The sequence below is a fragment of the Saccostrea cucullata genome, unplaced genomic scaffold, assembly GCF_032062105.1.
Source record: "Saccostrea cucullata isolate Sc308-1 unplaced genomic scaffold, CSIRO_AGI_Scuc_v1 ctg1975, whole genome shotgun sequence".
Lineage (NCBI taxonomy): Eukaryota > Metazoa > Mollusca > Bivalvia > Ostreida > Ostreidae > Saccostrea > Saccostrea cuccullata.
In genome coordinates this window covers 63-22,478 of record NW_026938266.1, presented here as the reverse complement: position 1 = coordinate 22,478, position 22,416 = coordinate 63, and the positions used below count along the sequence as shown (strand labels likewise).

General features: G+C 32.7%; 2 long non-coding RNA genes across 2 annotated transcripts; both read left to right on the top strand.

Annotated features, from left to right (window-relative positions):
- The first annotated feature begins 15,708 nt into the window (after positions 1 to 15,708).
- Positions 15,709 to 16,658, top strand: LOC134249874 (uncharacterized). The gene is made up of 3 exons (XR_009988384.1): positions 15,709 to 15,790; positions 16,342 to 16,377; positions 16,610 to 16,658. It is a non-coding gene; the product is annotated as an uncharacterized LOC134249874 (long non-coding RNA).
- Positions 16,659 to 20,721: 4,063 nt separating this feature from the next.
- On the top strand, positions 20,722 to 22,082 carry LOC134249872 (uncharacterized). The gene is made up of 2 exons (XR_009988383.1): positions 20,722 to 20,830; positions 21,933 to 22,082. It is a non-coding gene; the product is annotated as an uncharacterized LOC134249872 (long non-coding RNA).
- The last annotated feature ends 334 nt before the right edge of the window (positions 22,083 to 22,416 follow it).

The following is a 22,416-nucleotide window of genomic DNA, read 5'->3' as shown; positions in this document are numbered from 1 at the left end:
GTTTTAAACATGTCTGCTTGTTATTATACCGCTTCTTTCTTGCACAAAAATTGTCATTCGCCAATCGTCTAAAGTTATCAGCTTACATTTAGAATAAGGTATTGAACAATAACTCATTACAATATTATCTTGAGATCTACGTTCCTTTATTTCTTTCTTAAAAACCACAGAAAAAGAAAAGGTATTTAATTTCTAAATTAACTGCGGTAATTTTTGGATTGTATAATTTTAACAACAGCTGTATTGGAATACCCTTATTAGAAAAATGGTCTGCAATTGAATTCACGTCAAATCGATTTTTTTAATTCCTCAAAGAATACATTTTAAGTAATGAAAAAATAAAACCTCATACAAATTAAATTGAAATGTATATTTTGTTAATTTTTATGGTCATTTAAATCGTTCATATACTTCGTATTCTTCATTCTTTAGGCTGACGTTTGTTTGAACATAAATTATTACTTTTTCACGTTGTCCAAGGTTCGTTTATTTTCAAGAAATAAATTTTATATCCTGAAAATGATTGCTTGATTGTGCACTGTTGAATGTCCCTCTCGATAATTTTTCACTCATGCCAAGATGCCACCACTTGCTGGTAAAGAGCTGCAAATTTTTGTCCTTTATTCGGCACTTAGGGTTATTGAGCAGTGAAGATTCTTTACACTGGCACCTACTGCGACACGGGATTTCGGTTTATACGGTCTCATCCGAAGCACAGTCTCCACGGCCCTCAGTAGGATTTAAACCCGCGACGTTAGGATTAACTCCCTACTTCGCAACGCAAATAAGTACCTGTAAGGTGACAAATGGAAATAGCAGCAAATTTATTAGATGAAAAATAAATTCTAGAATGGGCGTTTCTTTTTAGGACTTATATAAGGAAAATGTAATGTGGTTCAAATCTACATGTTGAAGACATTTAAATTTTTTTAATTTAAACTTCTCACGTCATGTCGGAGTCATATGATTTTAACAAATTAACTTGCAGCATTGAAGTCATCCATAAATTCCAATTGCAAGGGCATAAATTAACCAATGCAAGTTAAAAATTAAAGTTTAATTCATAATTCTTTTCAACACTATCTGTACTTCGTAGAACATGTGCTGCGATTCCACTACATGTGTTTATTTGCTATAATTACATTTATTAGACCGCAGATTTAATATTTCGCGGGTTAAATATAATGAATAAAACTTTAATCATATTAACTGCAAGATTTCATCTGCACTTTTCAAATATTTTAATACATCTTGAATTTATGTGTAAAACTTTGCTTTATAGATTGAGGGTATGCCATTGTTATAAATCGATTTATTAGGACACTTCTATTACTTTTTCAATGTATTTATGACAGGATCACTTGTCTTGAAAATATACATAATGCAGGGACAGTATGTGCATAAAATAGTAAAAATTAAATCTAGTCGCCCTCGTGGCGCAGTCGTTACAGCATCTCCTCTAGATTCGCGAAGTAAGGAGTTGATCCTTACGTCGCGGGTTCGAATCCAACTGTGGGACGTGGAGACCCGTCCTTCGGATGAGACCGTGTAAACCGAGGTCCCGTGTCGCAGTAGGTGCTGGCACGAAAAAGATCCCTCTGTTCAATGGCTCTCAGTGCCGATCGAGTATAGGACAAAATTTGCAGCTCTCAACCGGCAAGTGCTGGCGTCTCCATATGAGTGAAAAATTCTCGAGAGGAACGTTACACAACATACAGTTAATCAATCAACATCGCATCTAAGCGAACGACTTATATATCTGCAAATAATATTTCATTTGATTGCAAAGGACATTTTGCATTGTACAAAATTGTTCTTGTAACTTTTTTTGATAAAACATTCTGATGGTATACATAAGTACTCTGAAGCTGACATACTTGTAAAAAGATGCTTGAGTATTTTGGTTGACAATATCTATGTGGGTTTTTGAGACCAGGTCCTCCAACATCTATTGGAATTCCCATTGGTACCAATTGCACTCCGTTAATAGGAGACCGACATTTGTATTCATATGAAGCAGAATTAGATCAAAATCTTATAACTGAAAAGAAGAAAACACTCGCTGTGGACTTCAACTCGACATCTAGATATGTCGATGATGTATTGTCAATCAACAATTGTAACTTCCATTCTTGTTTCGATACGATATTAGTAAGCTTGAGCTATAAGATACTACAGAGTCTGACTCATCTATTTCATATTTGGAAATTTTACTTGAAAAAAATGTTATTGGTAATCTAACCTGTAACCAAACTCTATGATTAACGTGATGACTTTAACTTTACAATTGTCAACCTCCCTTGTAATATACCTTCATCATTTACATATGGAGTTCATATATCTCAACTGTAAGACACGCAAGGACATGTATCTATGAACAATTTTTAAAACGAGGTAAATTATTGACAAACAAAGTTATATGGTCGATACAATGACCTTGTCAGCAAATACAATTTATCATTTAGTCAAATGCTGACTTACGTATTCCATACGTATTCTTAGTCCATTTTTATATACACTGAATTGACGACGGATTTTCCGTTATTTCCCGATCACGATATTGATTTTCAGATATCAATCGAAACAAGATATTTAATCATATCAATACAGTATTTTCGATATGAAAAAAAAAAGTTATATCGATATAAATATATGACTATTTTCGAGATAGAAGTAAGAGAATGTGGTTTTAATTCACTTCATGCAGGGGCGGGAATTCTAACTGGAAGGGGTAAGTGGAATACGAACTCAAGGCATTAGGATCAAAGCATAACTTTACGTCTCTTAAAGCAAACAAGTCATCTATTCTCACACGGACGACTTTGGTTTTAAAATGCTGATTTCACACTTTTTCAAAACTTAGACTGAAAATAAGTCCAAAATAAAATTACCCGTATTGCGTATAAGTTAAGAGGGAGGAATGATAGCAATTAACATCAACAACAAAATTACAGGCAATTTTATCTTATAATAATATTATATAAATAAAAAAAAAAAACAATGTTTAAGTGTTTCTTTTTTTGAATGAAACATACATATAAAGCTTAAAGCAATAAAATCCATTAAATAAATTATAAGACGTTGTCTTTCATTATGTAAAAACATCTTAATACAATGCAAATTATGTGTATAGATAAGGGGTTATTACATTTATAACCATGTAAAGGGGTTATTTAGTGACTATAAATCCCCCCTTTTTACCTTAAAAAATTATTTTAAAAACACCATCCTATAAACCAGGCCTCAACCACATTTGAAATAAAAACAACATTTAATTGTGTTTGGCGTGCTTGTCATGACCTTTTATTATATGTACATTTTAATATGTAATTCACAAATATATGCGCCGATTACAATTATATGGCAGCATAAATATTGATGAGAAAGCAATAGAAATACCACCTGGATCCAAGGAGCCTGGAGACAACAGTACCCCCCGGAGATGGTATTCTATGCAAAATTATGCCAAGTCCATTAGACGCAAAAATTGTCCATTAGACGAAAAGTCGGTCACATGGTTACCAATCGGCGCTGACACTGACGTCCCTTGTGAATAAGTCCTGGTCATGACGCTGAAAAAAAATTGAAAAAGCAGAAACACCATTTTCATAATTAAATGTTAGAATTTTAATATTTTTGTTTCGGAGGTGGGTGGGAGGGATTTCGTGTGTTTTGTTCCGAGGGTTGATGAAGAAAAAGGAAGAGTTGAACGCGCATGCTCACCATATTGAGAAGGGGTACACGACAGGGAAATTACAATTGACTTACTTATAAGAGTTACTGCCCTTTGCCCATTAGAAAATTATGCACAAGCAATTACTGCACTAAATAACCTGGTTTATCCTTATGAGATAAACCCTATTATTTAGTGACTATAAATCCCCCCTTTTTACCTTAAAAAATTATTTTAAAAACACCATCCTATAAACCAGGCCTCAACCACATTTGAAATAAAAACAACATTTAATTGTGTTTGGCGTGCTTGTCATGACCTTTTATTATATGTACATTTTAATATGTAATTCACAAATATATGCGCCGATTACAATTATATGGCAGCATAAATATTGATGAGAAAGCAATAGAAATACCACCTGGATCCAAGGAGCCTGGAGACAACAGTACCCCCCGGAGATGGTATTCTATGCAAAATTATGCCAAATGGTACATATAACAAAGTCGAATGTACCATCCGCCATAAAACAAGGCGGCAATTTTGCCCCTTTCACAATTCAATTATTTAAATTACTTGCGCAAAATGCGCACAAAGAGGTGAAATTCACCAACATTAAAACTATAACTTAGAATTGCGACAGATGCGCTCATGATCCAATTCAAACAATAAAAGTTGCGTCAAATGCGCTCATGATTCAATTCAAAACAATAAAAGTTGCGTCAAATGCGCTCATGATCCAATTCAATCAATAAAAGTTGCGTCAAATGCGCTCATGATCTAATTCAAAACAATAAAAGTTGCGTCAAATGCGCTCATGATCCAATTCAAACAATAAAAGTTGCGTCAAATGCGCTCATGATCCAATTCAAACAATAAAAGTTGCGTCAAATGCGCTCATGATTCAATTCAATCAATAAAAGTTGCGTCAAATGCGCTCATGATCCAATTCAAAGTAATTCAACTATATTTATGACAACACATATATATTTCTATAGACATTCACCTAACCATGACAAGCACCACCATTTCAAGGAAAGGTCCTGGTTTGAAATTTACAAGATAAAAATTGTTTCAATGCACCCTTTACAGTATTAATAAACAAATCATTGCCTAAATCTGTCATGTGAGCACCATAAGGGCGGAACAAATTCCTTCGATTTGCAGTTATATCTGGGTACCTAATAGCTGCTCCACCTAATTTATTCAATACAAAAGATGCTACTGAACTATTGATTCTTTGCCTATATTTTTCTCCCTCAGTGTTAGCTACTACATTTGACCAGTTTCTTCGTTGCAAGATATGAGACCAAATAATAATGCAATTTGGTAATCGCTCTTTTATTTTTGCTAAATTAGCCTTCATCATCATTTGTATACCTCTTAAAGTGTTATGTAGTTGTCCAATGTTGTTCCCCTCCACAGTGAATAATAATGATATCTGGAGTTTTGTTACTAACTAATAAGAAGTCTAATGTTGTTGGGTTCAATTGCTCCCATACCATTCCACGGATTCCATGCCACAAAATTTTTTGTTTGGCCTAATCCCAGGTCCGACTGATTAGATTTAACTGCATAGCTATGTGCCCAATGTACAACTGAAGATTCTATAATCCAAATGACCCCTGTAGAAAATCAATGCAATTATTTCAATCAAACATGCACCATAATTTCTATCAATAACCTTGTATCTAAATATTAAAAGGACGAATGTATGATCTATATGCTGTTGATTTCCATCTACCCATTTGTTGAATTTCCCACTCAGACAACCCTTCCAAATACAAGTGAGTAGCATCCCCAATGCGAAATGAGTGGGTTTTGTAATTTGAAGTTTTGATATCTAGAAATTTTAAGGATTTATGTAACATGCTAGAAAACTGAAACTGTGTCAATGGCTTAGAGTTAAAGTGAGCAAAATATACATCCCTTTCAATTTTTCTAGACAGCAGGGAAAACTCCTTCAACAAATTTACCAACAGTACCGATTCTGACGTGCAAGGCACCCAAACTGAAGCCCCAGAGCCTAATTGGTCTGTTTTGGAACTTTTTATAAAGACTGATATTCCACTGTCTAAAATCTGAATATCATCCCTTCTTAGCTCTATAACTTCACTTACTCTCAACAATGCAAAGAATTCCAAGGCAAAAGATGACTGAAATAATACTGCTTCATATGTTGATAAGGCCAAATGCTGTACTGCTAATGTGATTCTTTAAAATTATAAAAACTCTGTAGACCTTGTTTATAAACTTTACCAGTATTTTCTGATATGCTAGCTTGCACAAATTTGTTTATAGTTTCTCCATAATTTCCCAAAATTGTATTGGTATGGAAACTGATCTGCCAAAGGGGCTAGCTGCCTGAACCTGGACCACTGAAATTGAGAAATTGCATCATTTTTTTTTTTTTTTTTTTTTTTTTTTTTTTAGATGACAAAATACTAATACCCAATACTATGGGAACAAGCTCCAATAATGTTATATCCCTAATTATGTCTGGAGATAAGTATGTAGGCCAGGAGAAACAAGACCAATGATTTCCAAAAACTACCCCACAGCCGTATGCTCCTGAACTATCTGTAAAAAATTCTAAATATTCACTGTCGAGCCAATGTTGCGAAGGAATTGGCGCAGTACCATTAAAGTTGAGCAAAAGTTAAACCCACATCTGCAAGTCCATTCTTATTTCATTTGTTACTCTAATGAAATGAAATGATTTTTTAACTCCCTCCATTGCCCCATAGATCCTACGAGAAAAAAGCCCTTCCTGCTGGTAATGCCTTAAAGTGGCACAGTGACGCACAAGGGGGAAAATTGACAAATGTAGAATTTTCGCATGACCTCTGTAAATTTTGTTCAATTCCTTAAAGTATTGGGTTTCAGAAAATTACAGGTTTCAGAACCTAAAAATTAAAATTTTATGGGGAAAAATAAAAGTAAAAATAATTTCTGTCTGCCCCAGAACGAAAATATTGCAAAATACCCTGGTACTTCTTCCTTCCTATCATACGCGTGCGCAGAAAAGTGTTTAATAAGTTTCCATAGTTACCATGGTCTCAGGTATCCACGAATGAATATAAGTAAACCAAAAAATTTGATGCAATCTTTTTAAAAAGTTGTTAGAACATATTTCTCACCTTTGCATGCTCCAGTTGAATTTTGTTTACAAGTTTGAGCTAAAAATAAGAGTATAGCGTGACCTTGACATATACGAAACAACGAAACGGTTAATACAACCTTTGTTTTTCCGGCACTTATAGTGTGCAGTCAATTCTTGCAGTTGAATTGTCATATCTTCGCTATATACTCATAATTTTCGTAAGTCTTTCTTTGTATGCTACAGAATCTTAAAATTAAGATATGATTTTGACTCACTGTGCCGCTTTAACTACAAAGGCCAATATGCTCCTACCAGGGATTGCAACTGCTTGAGCGTTACCTTTTTACAACTTAAAATACTTTGGATTTTTGACACAATCCCTTTATTTTGTCCTCTGGAATAAAAATTGTTTGAGTTATAGTGTCAATGCCCAAGCCCAAAAAACAAATACGAGTAGTTGGACCCTCAGTTTTCTCTACAGCTAATGGAACCCCAGCCCTTGACAGAGTTCTTGAAAGCAACACATTAATATTTGACATTCATCTGTGGATTTCTCACCAACAAATAAAAAAATCATCTAAATAGTGAACTATACTCTCAATATTTGATCTATGCTGCACTTCCCAGTAAAGGAAAGTTGAAACTTTTCAAACAATGAGCAAGATATTGAACAGCCCATGGGCAATTGTTTGTCTATGTAGTACAAGTCTGCAATTTTGAAACCTAATACACAAAATTCTTGGGGACATATAGGGAACAACCTAAATGCATTTGAAACATCCATTTTTTTTATTAATGCCCCCTTACCTTTGGCCGAAATGATTTTTTATTGCATCATCAAAAGTTGAATAATTGACAGAACACAACTCTGAATCTATATAATCATTACACTATCTCCTAAAGGATAAAATAAATTGGTGATCATGCGCCAACCCCTTGTTTCTTTGGAAGGATACCAATGGGGTTACAACATAAATAAGAAATAGGAGGGTAAGGAAAATGCTGTAACACCCTCCCAAGCTCTATTTCTCTGTCTATCTTGACTTGAATCTCATTTACAAATTGTTGGGTAGATATCATGTTTTTATATTCTAACCGTTTTCTATCTGCATGGTAATTTAATTTAAAACCAAATTTAAACCATTTGCCAAACATTTGGCATTCTCACAGTCTTGGTAATTTTGTAACAATTGTTCTAATAGCGAAACATTTATAAGTGATCTGCCCAAATCCCATAGCCTGAGTCGAAGGTCATTTGCCAACTGTAAACTAGTGATTTTGTCCCTTCTGGAACTGGTTTCCACTGTTCCTGTAATAATTATTATTAGTATTGTGATTTACTGAAGCTGTTTGAAATTGGCTACCTTTGGTGCAAGTTTTCATAGGATGTAGGCCAGTGTATTTAAGACATTGGTGTAAATAATTGCACATGTATTTATTGCACACCCCTTGAAAATTAAAACTACCGGTATAGCATTTTAAACGAGAAGGTGCTAAGCTAGTTTGAGGATTTCTCAACTGATTCCCACCTGCTTTATTACTTGGTGGTTGGACATAAACTAACCAAAGTTCTGCATCTACAGATGCCCAACTGATTGTCGAGTTGAATGACTTTTTTAAATGAAACTGAATGTCATATTCTTGCCAACCCTGATACATATTATCTCCCCCTCTCTTTATCATAGCTATATATATCTGAACAAAGACAATGCTTCAGTAGGATGCTTTACTAAATAAATATATCCAAAAAATCAAGAAGGCTGAGATATGTTCACAATTTTCTGTTCTTTAACCTTGGGTTTAAGTTGGAATGTGCCATCCTCAAAAACTATTTGATTTGTAGGGGTAGACGTGGGGTCATGAAATAGAAGTTTATTAAGATGAACAAATTCATTTTTATATATATATTTTTTTTAACTTTGTGATACATGAACACCTAGGGGGGAAGCTGTACTTATAAATGGTAAGGGCAAAGCTAAGGAATCAACTTTGTGTATTGTACCTGGGTCAGTTATGCTCCCAGCCCCCTGTTCGTTATTTCACCACGCCCTGCTGACCTGGCTGGCTGCGTCTGTATTTAACATGGTATGGCTTGTTCCATCATGCTGCTAGCAGGAATACTGGTGTTTATGCTAGAACGTCGGAACGGTTAACTTGGCTGTGGTACCATGAGGCCTAGTCACTGTAATGGCCGCCTGGGTTCGTGGCGTGGTCCTAACCGCAGTGGAGATGGCTGCAGCAGCTTGACCGCTAGGACGGGCATATGGGCTCTTGGACTTTGACTTTCTGTGAGCTCGCAACATATTTACAGTTTATTTTCTAACCGATGCCAATGATTAAAGTTGATTTCACAAATTTTGTCGGAGACGAAAATTTCGTGTGTTTTGCTCCGAGGGTTGATGAAGAAAAAGGAAGAGTTGAACGCGCATGCTCACCATATTGAGAAGGGGTACACGACAGGGAAATTACAATTGACTTACTTATAAGAGTTACTGCCCTTTGCCCATTAGAAAATTATGCACAAGCAATTACTGCACTAAATAACCTGGTTTATCCTTATGAGATAAACCCTATTATTACATGTACACTTATATGTTTATAGACGATAAATATACTGAAAGGAAAAAGAAACGCAGGATAACATAATATTCGAAATTTTTTGACGGCATGACCGAAAATTACGAAAATTGGTCAGATGAGAATGTTACTTATGCACCAAAATCAGTGTTCAGTATAATTTCGCAACCATAAAATGCAAGACGTCACGTAGAGACCACGCTAAAAGCACAAAATACGTGAACATTGATGACGACGAGTTTGTCAACAAATCTTGTTGTACAGTTTGATGCACCTGAGGTATACACATTGTTTTTCAATATTTACAGTGGGTATTATTTCTTGCAATCTTGGTACAGTTTACAGAAGTTCCATGGTGTCTGGTTTTCGAAATGTCTAAGAAAGGACAGAGGCAAGAACGGGTTACTGAGCATTTTCTTCTACATTTTCTACCATAGAACGTGTAAACGTCGTCAGAGATGGTCTGGAATGGTTTCCAACCAACCGTGACGATGGCATAAATGCGAAACAGTGTCATGTTACGATCGGGTTATTCGTCCTGCGACCTGTTTAATCGCCACCTTACTACCACAATCAAAGTACTGAGACAGTACTGAAAGACGGGGTCAAAATAATCTTCATGCTAGATTTCACAAATGTGATTTTTTTTTTTACGAGTTTTAATAACAACTTTATTTTTTCATAAACATACTAAAACAAAACTATAAGTAATATACATTCACATTTTTCATTTAATTTGATTTGAAGTAGAAATTTTAATAATTGCTCAGTCTGGAAACCTTTCTGAACTGCTCCGAATTTCATCAGGTACGAACTAATGATTTTTCCGGAAGTAAACAATGGATGATGCGTACACAGTCATAATAATACGCAGGATAGTACTTTGTCTACTAGTGTTATTTGCAGTTAATATTTTCAGTTTTAAATTATCAAAATACTTTATTAGTTGAGTTAGACAAAGGTTCATATCAATTTCTTCAGTTTGATACAAAATTTTATGTTTTGATCGAAACAATTTCTGCACTCTTTCGTATGCGTAGATTTAATTCATGTGTTATCACCACGGCTTCCGTTTTCTATTTTTAGGCCTCTGAGAGTAAACTAAAAGACGGGGTCACGTGACCCCGTCTAAAAACCGCTCTCAACACAGTAGACTATCGTAATCATTACATTCACCACAAAACTAAAAAAAAAAAAAACAATTGCGCAATTTGAGTTTTTAAGCCGGTCAACAATATGTTTGTGTTCCTCTCACTGGCGCATGTGCGCGGCGTTTGACTTATTTTTCGGTGTGGTTACTCATGCCCAATATAGCCAGGATTTGAATGATAAACACTCTTATGAATAACATCCAAAGGGGCATCAAGGATGTAACAAATGCGCGAGGGAGACACTGAAGATAACGAGTTTCATATTCTCCCTCATTTTGTTCGTCCAAATATAAATTAATGAAGTGCTAAATGAATAAAACACAACACATATTAAATAGGAACGCTGCTCGCTAGTGTTTTTATTCAATTATACACCGCTAACCATCTTTAAATAATGCAACTGCATAGCCCAAATTCATTGCACTCCATTGCATCACTATCAGCCATACTACATGTAATCTTTAAATCCTAGCGAGCGAGCTTAGAGTGCCGTACTACCGCATGGCCTTACTATTTATACCTTATGTAACCACGTGACTTTTAAGGAAAAATTTTCGAACACGCTAAATAATATCATATCGCACATCATTTTAATTCGATTTTTACTTTTGGGCGTTATCGTCATATGAGTTTCAAAAACCAATGAATTATCAGAAAAAATCAGATGAAATTTTTATTACATTTTCTTAAGGTAGGATTCTTCTCATATTTCTTGTATTAAAAAGTAATGAAATTTTCACAGAATCAAGAAGACAATATCAGTAAGTGATAGTATCAGTGATATTAAATTTGACCCTTTTATATTAGAGGCAAGGTCAGGTCAAGGTCATAATCTTTTTCCTTGACAAAAGGACTGTTGCCAATCATGTGATGCCTACTTCTATTTCAAAAAAATAAAGATTGTTTCTTTTGCATACAAAGATATTACCATTTCGGGTCTATAGCATGATATTACCAAATTTACATAAATGATTTAACTAATTTAAAACTGGATATTCGCTAATCCGAATTTTCTCTATTTTTCTTAATTTTTAAGGAAATATGAGTTTTTTTATAAGCTTCCTATATTTAACTTTTTCTTCTTTTCACATATAATAAAGTTGTCTTATAAATGTACAAAATGATACAAAAACAAAACGTTTTGATCGTTTACTAAGAGAGAAAAAGTACTTTTTATGGATTTTTGGCTCAAATCTGTACTTTGATTGGAAGCGTTTAAAAGCTTACATAGTTCTAGTTTGCTTGAAAAATCATATTTATTTGATATATTTAGAAAGTTTAGTCCGTAACAATTAATTTAACTTCCATTTGACAATTTCTTCAAGTCTTTTATTGTGTAAAAATTATAACTAAATTCATTGTTCTTTCATAATTTTGAGAGGCAGAAAAGAAGATATTTTCATGCGCCACCATTCCGCCAAAAATATAGTCCCTGCTAGTTTTCAAACGCAGTTTACCATTTCTATTTAAAGTTGTACAATTCTGATGAGGAAAGAAAAATATGGTCTTTTAAATCCCTTACACCTAATTATATAAGACATATAAGCAAATATACTTTGAATGTTTCATCTAGTCAGAAACCAGAGAAGAATCCTACCTTAAAAATGATTTTAAAAGTTAGATAGGAACACTGGAAAAATAAAAATTAATTTAATACACCTCAAAAGTTTACCCTGCGTTTCTTTTTCCTTTCTGTATATATCAGATCATATACAAAGTTATAATACAACACGTGTTGATTTCTTTACGCTTCCGTGCATACATGTATCTTTTACTAGCTCTCAATTAATTGTTTATCTCTACTTTGATAAAAGAATTGTAGACATAACTGATCTTCTTTCTTCTTATTCAAATAAATGGGGAATTAGGTTATACGTATTCTTTGAATATTAAATGGAATTTATAAAAATCAAGAACTTACCTTTTTCTCAGATGGATTTAATATGATACAGTTTTATTTTCTTCGAAAAATACTTTAATTCAGGAATTCAAGCAAACGAATATTTAAATTTCACAATCTTCTTGCAAGGAAATAAATTGGACTATGACAAAGTCACTCTATAACATTCCTTCATTTTCCTTCAAGTGTGAAATATATTTAAGACTACTGGACTGGTTGAATATGTCCCCGCTTTCTTCCTTTCTTTGATTGTTTGGTTTTGCTTTTCGTCCTGGATCTGAATACTGACCTGTAAATTAATATTAGTTCCTTTTTCTCTTTTTTTTTTCTTTCTGAATTTTTTTTTTTTTACATTTATTGATATTTGATTTTTAAAAAATATATTTTAGATGTTTTACTGTTGTTACTGATAATACCTGTTGTATCTGATAATTACTGATCTATACATGTACTTCCTTATAGTGTGCTTTATGATATTTTCTGATATTTGCTTAGAGCTACTTTTAGTTCGAAAATAGCTGGTAGAGACTATTTCTCTAACATTTCTTAATACAAACAATACCTGGTACAAATATGTGAACAGGACAAAAACATGGACTTAAACTGTGAAAATTACAAAGGTGAGAGCAGGTGCCCAGGAGGAGTGCGCATCATCTGCGGACAGATCACACCCGATTTGAACCCTATATATATTGATCAAGAAGTTGGAACATTACGTTAAATTCATTATGACAAAAGCATTACAATTACATGTAGAATGAAACAATGTTGCAAGGAATAGGTCCCATCTCTTTTTTGGAGGTCTGTGATTGCTCTATTCCAAATTTGAATCGTTTAAAGATTTTGTACTTTAGTACTCTTCTTTATCTCCATATATTTCATGATCCCTAATCCCACCTCTGATGCTTTGGAGGTCCGTGTTTGCTCTCAGCTCTTATTTTGTATTGTTTTATGGACCTTTGATATTGATTACTGTTCGATATTTCCATATGTTCCATGTTAAAAAAACAATCTTATTTTAAAAGATAAATCTTAATTAAGAATAAAAAAATGCACAATTTACACCGATGACAAGACAGAAAAACATGAAGGATTTGTCATTATTTTTCTATTTTATTTGATTGATTTAAGGACATATTATAGCAACAGCAACGAACATGTACGATGTAATTCTCCCTTGTCATATCACTGTTTGAGTCTTTATTACTTACTTTGAATAACCGTTCATTTTGTGCCCCTTTGATTGCTTTATACATTTATATGCTTATATAAGAATTTATGAGATAAATAGCAGAGAGTAATGTTATGAACTCCTGCTGATTTTAATTTCCTCTTGTCTTATACCGTCCTGTATTGTAATAAATATGTTAAAAAATGAAAGGAAAAAAAGGCTCAGAAAAAAATGTTTTGTTTTTGCAGTAATATCTTATCAATATTACATAATTTGCAAATAAAAATGATAATTAATTCAAAAAATAATTAAAATAGTCGTAATCCGACACTGGTACTCGTGCTATGAACTTTACGATGCGATGCCTTTATATATAAGACATCAGCTGTTTGTTATCCTTTGTTTTAACAGAAAGAAGAAGTCAGGTCTGCAAGTCTAAAGGTTAGCGTTACTTCTTATGATCATCAAACGGTAAGGAAAAGTTTATTTATCCATACTTATTTGAAAAAATCAAAATATCTCACATTTTTATTTCTATTAAAAGCATACGAAAATTTTCAGATGAAAAGATTAATATCCATTTTCTTGGACTCTATTGCCATACTTTTTGCTGAGTAATCGAAGGCGTAACTTTGCTTACAACTTCAGATTTACCTACAAGGCGTCAAGCGAGTCGAATGTATATATCTAAATCTAAATACAATGTACATTATAATACATAGAGTTTAAACTGCTGTGTTTACTTGTAAAAGATCTTTGTAAGCCAATTCCAATGCTTGAATAATTTAAAGAATGAGACCTGCAGACACACTTTTAGATTAATATTTCCATGCATATTTTCATAAAGATTCCAGAACATATTTGATACATTAGAATATAGAAGTAATAATTTAAACTATTGCTTTTTACTTTGAAAGAGAGGCACGAAAAAAAAAAAAATTCTTAAATGGCAATTGAAATTTGTTGCACGTATGGATATACAGGGAGTCCCAGAATATATTATACCATTTCATGATTGTGTAAAAATAATAAAAGGAATATTGAAGAACAATAAATACACTATAAACATTTCATATATTGCCCAATTTTATTCACAAAATTTGACGAACATTGAAAGGAAAACGAAAAAAATAGTTAACGTTGAAAATTGCTATCGTTTTTAAATGATGCCCTCTAAATGACGTCCAATCAAGGTAATGATCATGTCATCAAGACATTGCACAAAATTCCGTAACATAAGACAACAGTGCATTTCTGTTTAGTTATAATCTGGATTTTCATCGGAAATTTACCTTTATAGATAAATTAAGGATTTAGATTTAGGTTAAGTATCCATATACTAAGATTGCATTTGATAATTACAGTTTTGAAACGAGGATACATAGCTTGCTTGATAAATCCATTTTCCTTGAAATGCAATTTTAAGTAATTTCTGGACGTAATTTTGTGTGTATATTATTCCGACTGTTGGAAATTTTTTAATGACATATTCTGTTGCTAAAACTTATATTTAGTCAAATATTAAATGAGACAAATATCAAAGAAATTAGTCGAGACATGCGTTTCTTACAATAATTTCAAATGGTATCATATATTATGGGACAACCTGTATTATCTAAGTTTAGTAAAGTTTTAATAAACAAATACATTGTACTTGTAACATGGGCAACGTGATATAATCTAGATAATAATGGGTATTTTTATATTACATAGGTTGATAACACCAGAGGTATGTCCGAGTCTAATGAGTCCTCTCAAAAAGCCAAAGGTAAGACATCAAAACCGTCATATTTGAGAAGTAGCTACCGATCGTGAATATATGCGTTAATTACGTTATCATTTGATTTCATTTGTGTAGAAGCGGCTATAAACGATGCAAATGAGGACGCCAAATATCAGATGCCACCATTAGAAGAAAAGAAAAACTTCAACAAACAGGCCTACATCCCTTTAATACTTGTGGCTATTATATCTCTAGCAGTTGGAGCAGGTGGAGGAATCTTGGTGTACCAACAATTAGGTATACATAGGTATTTAATTAGAACAACATGACCAATAAGCCTCGATACGGAAATTTAAATTACTGATTGAAATAACTTTTTGCCTAAAGTTTTTTTTTTTCACTGTTAAATTTTAGAGACTAGTCAAAAACCATGTGATGTTTCTGTCGCTGGTGATCAAGGCCAACAGGGACAAGCAGATACGTCTTCTTTAGGTACGGTGCAATTGCCTGTCATTTTACATAAGAATCCAATAGAATTTTTTTCCAGAATTCTGTAGGATTTCTTGTGGAAATTAGAAGGTAAAGATAAGGAATAATGATCGACATAAAAAAATCCATAAGAAAAGCATATATATGTGAAGAGGGTATAAAACGCCGACCTCTAGACATTCCAGAAGTGTAGGATTAGTATCGATCCCATGATGACTGGTCACATCTGCCGTGAGCCCTATTTATACTGACCTGCATGTAACTTATAATAATTAGTCAATTCAGTATAAACGTTAGCCCTATTTTAATTATTGATCTAACCTTTATCAGTCAAAACAAAAGGTCTTACAAATTAAGTATGAAAAAAGTCACTCAAATTACGGATACACTGTCTTCGTCATATTTGCTAGCTATGGTATTATAACGACCATACTATTTTTTTGAATAATGAGTCTGTTGAAATCTCATTCATCTTTAACAAAATATTTGTATAAATGTCTTACAAGTTTAATTTGATGGTATTCAAAACTCAAACATATTTATTTTATTTGCAGAATTCTTGACGTCTACTATGTCTGCAGATATGGCGGGTATTATGCTGACATAAAGTCTCTAATAATTTATCAAATTATTTTTTTTAAGAAAGCAAAGTTGGAAAATGGAAATATTTATCTGTGATTATTAACAATAGTGTGTCAATGTATTCAATTTAATTTTTCTATTTGAAAATTAAAAATAAAGTTCGATATTTATTTTCGTTTAAAACTACAATTCCTCAGTAATATGAACATTTTGATTTTTATATATTTCTACGATATACAGAGTACTTCTATGATCAACAAGAAAAGCAAGAAAATGCCGAAAAGGAAGGTAATATTTTTCAAAACGTTTTTCCTATACATGCAACGCTTTCCAAATTTTCATTCATAACACTAAGTTTCAGGGAGATTTTTTCCCGAAAAAAGTAATGTTAATGGATATGTTCACTGCAAATGAAGAGAGAATTATAATTTGTGCGATTTAGGCTTTTTAAAAATACATACCGAAGGATTTATGGCTTCGAATTCTAAATATATTTCTTAGGAGAAGAAATGTGTCAAAATATTCGCAGAAAAAAATGAATATGTGGTTATTTATTTTTATTTTAAGCACCTGATATATAATTTTGAAAATTCTCACTGCTTAGCTCAATTAAGAACCCATAAAGAAAAGAAACATATTTATCCAAGAAAATATATTCTCTTCATAGGATCAAACATGGGTGATATAACTCAAACTGGTAAGTATTTGTACTTATTATATTTATCATCACCTTTAACGTTGTAATATACTCGTAAAATTATACTTCTATATCAAGTATTAAAGTTTGTGTCGGAAAATATCTAGAAATCAATATATCAAAGAAATTATAGACACATAGCACAAAAATTTGATGCTTAGATTGGTACATTTATATATCTTTTGACAAATTTTGAATAGAAATGACACAAGTAATGAATAAATAAAGAAATAATAAAATATAAAGAAATCTTAAGTTTTATTTGGTGCTTAAATATGCAATTTTATGTCGTTCTCTGTGTAATTTTAAACAAAATCCTTCATACATATTGTGGCAACTTTCCACTGCTTTAACTGGTAAAAAAATATTCAAGTTGCCTTTTTGAATTGAAGTCTATTAGAAATACAGCTGATTTCTGAAGAAAAAAAAATCAATCCTTCGTGTCCTAATATATCCACTGCAGACAACTGAAGCTAGGATTATTTCTTTTCAATTCTATAAGACATTTTAAACCATGGTCTCATTTAACTATAAAGCTTCAATATATTTATTATTCTAATGGATAATTGAGGAAAGAATATTTATATACATTTTATATTGATATTTCAGGTATACTACTAAGTAAGTATTAAATGAAAATTCTAACTACCTATAAACTTGACAGTATAATGGTGAGGTTAAACAACGGTTTTGTGCAAACAGGACTACTTTTACCCTCTCAAATTTGCATACAAAGTCGTCTGGTTATAGCTATGACAAGAAACAACTGTGTTCAAAAGAGATATATGTTGTCGTCTGAATTTGCCTCTTTTTGAGCAAGCCTATTGGCAAAATATAGACATTTAACATCTCAAGAAAGGAGAAAAAAATATATCTGTTAAAAGAAATCATTACAAAAGGTCAAGATATTATAATAGTAAAATTATGATTCAAGAGTGTTCCTTTTGGTGCTAGACCAGTTATGACATCATAACTGTTTTGACAGAATCAGTTTCCAGTAGTTTATAGTTTTCAGGATGTAAATAGAAAATGAAGACATTTAATGAAATTTTATATTAAATCATTGGAAAACTCGTCCCAGTACCTAAATTCAATTAGACATCATTTTAAAGAAAAGGTCAAGAACTGGTTTAACGCCGTTTTTGAAGAGATTGTATGCATTGTAGGTCTATTTAATTAGATCGAAAACGGACAAAACTCTATGATTTGTTACTTATTTTCCTAATATTTAATGGAAAATGACAGTTTGAATGAAACATGATTTTTTTTTTCAGAGTCCAGCATTTAGGCCCTGTTACACCTTTTAAAAAAAAGCTATCGATATAAAGCATCATTAAAATTAAATCTTGAAAATATCATAAACCTGTGAGCACCTTTTATATACTCAACAAAAAAGAAATGTATATATTCAGATTAAACTTGATAATGTAAGTTTTCAGTTTAAACCTTATTTATTTCAAGTGATTTTAAATTGTGTTGTGATAAAAATCAAACATGTCTTATGTTGCGAATTGAAAAGTTAATTTGATGTCATTTTCATCGCCCCCAAATTCTAGGGGCATACTAATCGATATGTCCTTTGTGACGTCTCAGCACTAGCGGGTTTCCAATGTGCGGATGTCATGGACGGATACCAGCTCCTCTCAGTCTCTTGCGAACAATTTGTGCACTTTTATGCTGATTTCTTCAACCAGTAATTGTAGCAGCATTTTCTGCAGCATTTCTGAAATGATTGCTGAAGGGGGAGCTGACAGTTCTGTCCGGGCGTGGTTATCCGTTGACGGCCAGTTCTTGGTCTTTCATCCGTGATCTTAGTTGTTGGAGACGTAGGTTTTACCGCTGCAAAGCCGATTGACGTACACGAAATGCAGTTGTAACCTCCTGTTGCATAGCTCCGGTTAGCATCATCGTTAGCCCAGTTGCGGTCATCTTTGTTATGGCGTGTCATTGCTGCATCAGCATTGCAATCAAATCTTAAATATGGGTTTAATAGGAGTGCTTATTGTTTCACTAAATCCAAAAAGCAATGAAAATAGACCATCGTTTTACAAGAAATCATAAAAAACACTGTTTTCACAAGCATGATAAATCAAGGAAAATTATTCAACACGTGGGTTTTAAAAACCCCATGTTGTCCTTTAATAGATCACAGGTTTACAATGATTAAAAAGGTAGTTGTTCCATATACTTTTTCAAAATTTCTTTGAGGAGTAAAACAATATGCGTTTCTTTTTTTTATTGAGTATGTATAAATCAAAATCAAAGAAAAAAATGCTCAATAATGCACTTAATTTTTAAGACCGCGGAACATTAACTGGCAAAATTGGAAATATACAGCTTACGTCATTTCTATCTGTTACAATCAAAACATTCAGTGATAGACAACGAAATGGGCGGGTACAATTCGACGCGGACGTTTGGAAAACATGGGATTGAAATTGCAGATCGAAATTCATTTTCAATCCACCTAAGCTACGCTAGAAGGCACATTATTACTTATTTACTCAGAAGACAAATAATTTCAATTTTGGTACAGTTTGAATTTTTTTGTCCAGTGCTTTAAATGTAAAAAATATTTAAGGGAGAAATAATTCATTTCTGTTTGTTAAATATATGTATATCTTTGTGTTGGTGGTTGGGGGGGGGGGGTGAACGATTTTTAAATAAAGTTGTCCAACAGTTTTCAGTGAGAATAAGTATAAGACTCATGCACTCATATAATCCTAGAAATAAAAATATATTGTCATGTTAAGCCATGACCTTTTTTACCCCCCCCCCCTTTCTAGAATCAAATATCTCCTGAAAAAAATCTTTGTCCTGTATGATATTTCGCGTTCTTAAAATTATAAGCTAAAACTCATATTAATGTTGAAATATAGTTGATTTTTGGATCATACATTCACTCTTTGCTTTGAAAACAGCTCAGGTGGATTGAAAATGAATTTCGATCTGCTATTTCAATCCGATGTTTTCCAAACGTCCGCGTCGAATTGTACCCGCCCATCACTGAATGTTTTGATTGTAACAGATAGAAATGACGTAAGCTGTATATTTCCAATTTTGCCAGTTAATGTTCCGCGGTCTTAATTATCATTAATCAAAGAGTTTATTCGTTTCTTATTATTGCTGAGAGAAAGTTTTACATAAAACAGTAGCCAACGATTGTTTTTTTTTTAATTTGTTATACCGTATTAGTAGAATTTTTAGCGAGGATTTAATTTTGGCATTATTAGCGAGGGTGCTGACATCGCTAGAATTTAATATCACTAAAAATTAATTGCGTATTATTTGTAATAGCTTCTTTAGTTAGCATTTTAAAATCGCTAAAAATATCTCTCGCTAAAAATAAAGTACCACATTTAAGGTAGTAATCGCCAAATTTGCGTCTCGCTAAAATTTCCACTTATACGGTATTATAGAAAAGTATATAATGTTTTCCTTTTATTTTACAGATAATGATATAGTTGGTATGTACATCTACACTTTCCATTTTGTAGAAAAGAAAGCTGATCAAAATGTTATTAAAAATCTAGCGAATAAAGTGAATAATGTCGAGTTTTAACTTGAATATCACTTGCCTTCTGTGTATTCAAGTCTTAAATTAAAGTCTACATAATTTATCGATATAAATTAAGTTAGTAATGACTTTTTTGTAGATTACTATTTTCTTGCTTGTGGTTTCGACAAATTTACTTGCGTTTGGATAAGGGAATCATGTTGGGTAAATTTGGATGCCAATGGCAGTTTATCAGATCTTCCACAAGGTGAGTCTATGTCAGCTTTTGATAATTCACTAGTTTTAGCTCAAATGAAATGGAAGCTAAAGTGAGCATTTCTGATCACATTTTGTCCGTCGTCCGTCTAGCTGTCCATGTCTGTACATTTTTTACATTTTGACTTTTTTTTTATCAAGAACTACTAATGAGCAATTCCAAACTAACTTGCCACAAAGCATCCTTGCGTGAAGGGAATTCAGATTTTTTTTTTCAATAAAGGACAATGCTTTCATTCAAAGGGGCATGATTAAAAAGATAGTGAAAATTTTGTGGCATTTTCAAAAGATATCCTCAAGAAACACTGTGCCAGGAAATAGGAAACTTATGCAGTGGAACGAGTATACGGTGGGGGCCACTAGGAATGATCGAGTATGAAAAGAAATTTGTAGGAAAAATCTATAAAATTTTCTCAAGAACAGCAAAGCCATGATTGATTATATTTTTGTATGGAAGCAACCTCGGGTAGTTTACATTCAAGTTTGTTCAAATCATTACATCGGGTAGGGTGGCGCCACAAGGAGTTTTTAAAGAAATGTGTAGGAATTTAAAATCTATTAAAATCTTCTCAAGAATAACAAAGTCATGATTGGTCATACTTGTATGGAGGCATCTTCAGGTAGTGTATTTTTGTCTATATACGTAAAAACCACATGCTATGGAGGACCCAAAAGTTTTACATAGAAATATATACATTAGGATTGTTTAAAAAATGTCTTTCTCAAGAACAGCAAAGGCATACATGTAATCTCTCACAGCCCCAACAGGTATATGATGACGTCTCTTCTTGACGTAAGCAGCAAATAATCATTTAATAATTTGAAATTTGTTCAGGTTTTTTTTAAGGTTGATTTCTAACATATAGCCTTGTGTTTATTAGTTTATATGTAAGTATGTGTTGTCATTTTATTCCGAGAAAGTTATCAACGTATAAAAGATGCAATTTGATTAATAAATTATTGTTCCTAACCGTGCTATTATTTTTCTTATAATTATTATTAGTGATAGTAATAGTAGTATTAGGCATACATACTTGGAAATATTAAAAGAAGACATACATGTAGTACTAGTATTTCTTCTTATTATTTTGCAGGAAAGGCGCTGGTATATATTTCAAAAAACTGTAATCATCAACAATCTACTTTAAAATCCCCGTTAATCAACAATACTCAGGGCGCCTATTGCTTCTTAATGCAGTACCAGGTAGTTGGTGACGCCTCTCTTAGCATCTTTCTCACGATCGGTAAAAACTTCATTGAGTTATGGAATGATCCTATCGAGAGCATATCACTGCAACTACTCCGCCTAGATATTGAAAACGTATCAGACATTTTTCAGGTGAGTATTTTTCTTAATTTCTTTCAAGTTCAGAAGCCTTTGAACAGCTTATTAATAGATAGTTTTCGATAGGCCTGAATTTAGCGAAAGTTACCTCCCGTTGGCCGCCATATTGGAGGTCGACTCAGTGATTTTCCCTCTTTGTCTTACGAAGTTTAAGAAAATATAGCAGAAATATTTGGTGGAAAATCTTTACCAAATAATTTTTTTTTAAATAAAGGAGGCTTCCAAAAATTTAT